The 2,068-nt window shown below is 31.3% G+C and overlaps 1 protein-coding gene across 1 annotated transcript in view; it reads left to right on the top strand.

Moving 5' to 3' along the window:
• Positions 1-2,068, top strand: part of pard3aa (par-3 family cell polarity regulator alpha, a) — a 481,339-nt gene that overhangs the window by 226,864 nt on the left and 252,407 nt on the right. The window lies entirely within an intron of this gene.

The following is a 2,068-nucleotide window of genomic DNA, read 5'->3' as shown; positions in this document are numbered from 1 at the left end:
TTATTGTGTCTTTGTCGACAATAATTTATTTTTAAATATTAGTTGTTGGGAAAAGTCAAGATTATTATTATTATTATTATTATTATTTGTTATAACAATAATAATAATAATAATAATAATAATAATACTCTGTTATTGTAGATATTATTGTTTCACTGTGCCAGATTCTAAATATATTGAATATTGGACATTTAAAAATAAATAATAATTAATTTTTTTATGAAGTTATTATTATAATTAATTAAATTAATTCTATAACATTTATTGCACAGCCTGCTATAAATATAATTAAAGTATGGGTGTATGCATCTTTTCATATATTGGCACATTTCTTTCTGCTCACATTCTGTAGTAATTTGTCCTTGTCGTCGTGTCCTTGAATGAATCTCAGACTTGTAAATTGTCACACACCTGATACTTTAGTTAATAACTAATCAGAACGGTCAATTATATTCACCCAAACACAATGGCACACTTCCACAGCCACACGTCTGTAATGACTTCGTCAGCTCGTCTCGTGTGATTGGTGGGAGGTGTTGAATGTTAACTCATTAGCATCTTGATAGAGGGCACGGAGGTGACAGCAAGGGCTCAGAGTGTCAGCTTCTGAAATGACCAGCGTCTTCTCTCTGCCAACAGCGTGAGACGCGTGACATCTCAGAAAATTACTGAGACGTGGAGTCCTGCAGAAACACGACTCCAGTAACGAGATCTCATCACATGACCAGCGTTCACGGCAAACAAGGCAGGGTCTAATTGCTCGGTGTAAATGGATCCTGATTGCGCTGTTATTCAATTAAATGGATAAGAACAGGTGGTCTCCTTCTCGCTGAGTCTTCTGGGCCATCGCTCAAGAGACGGCCACTCTGCTTATGCTAAAACCACTCAGAAAGTCTGGTTTCACTCAATAGAACTAAAATGCTGGTTCAGATGCATGACATATATAATCCAAATGCTGTATATTTCTGAAATCTCTTTTACACTGCATCGTCAAGTGATATACTAAGCGAGACTTAATGTGTTGCATAGGCTAAATATCAATTAGCATACTTGTATTACTGCCGAAAGGTCCTTACTTTGATTAGAAAACGTGTACTTTTGAACAAATACTCTGCCAGTACTGAGATATAATAATCTTTATATATATATATATATATATATATATGAAAGTTATATATCAAAGTTCATGAAAAATAAAACACTAAAAACTTATTTTAAATGGACCATTTTGTCTAAATAAATGAAGAATAATACAGTAAAAACTAAAATTAGATAAAATTAACTAAAAGTACATAAAAGTGAATTTAAGCATTACAAAATTGTATAGCACAATATGAAGAATTGAAATTCGTTTGGAGATTCGATTTCACATTGTGACTGATAAACAAAATTAAATTAAATGGCCAAAATTAAATCAAAATAAATTATTTTGTCTAAGTAAATAAACAAAACTATTAAATAAATTTTAAAAATGCAACACTAAAAACTAAAACTCAACATTAAAAAAGAAAGAAATTAAAATACTACAATTAAATGGCATCACTGCAATATAGTGCACAGTACAAAAAAAGCATAATTATGTCAAGATCATTTAACAGAATTATTAAATTCTAGCATTTTAAAAGATGAAATTTTAAGTGAAAAAAATAAATGTAAATAAATTAATTAATAAAAAAAAAAAAAGGGGAAGTGCTAATACACAATTACATATCTACTTGCAGATAAATTATTTAATTAACATTGATTTATTATACTATAGGTTAATGATATATGTTACATCCTCATTGTTAATATTTGGTATCATTTATAGTTTATTTTAATTCACAACAGCAACTAAAGAGCACATCCTGTCGGCCATATTTGTTGCGTGTTTTGAACTCGTTTTGCACACTTAAAGTTTAGTGTGACCGCACTTAGATTCTCTGTTTTAAACTAATGACTAATGAGCGTCTACAGATTGTCCATTAGTCCAGTGGGAGCTGAACTAATCCTCGCTCTTCCCCACAGCTGCTTGTTCACACGCACGCACGCACACACACACACACACAGACACACACGCACATACAGA

This window comes from Sinocyclocheilus rhinocerous, unplaced genomic scaffold, assembly GCF_001515625.1.
Source record: "Sinocyclocheilus rhinocerous isolate Xijiao unplaced genomic scaffold, SAMN03320098_v1.1 scaffold642, whole genome shotgun sequence".
Classification (NCBI taxonomy): Eukaryota; Metazoa; Chordata; class Actinopteri; order Cypriniformes; family Cyprinidae; genus Sinocyclocheilus; species Sinocyclocheilus rhinocerous.
The sequence above is the reverse complement of the archived record's forward strand: the minus strand, read 5'-3'. Positions and strand labels throughout refer to the sequence as shown.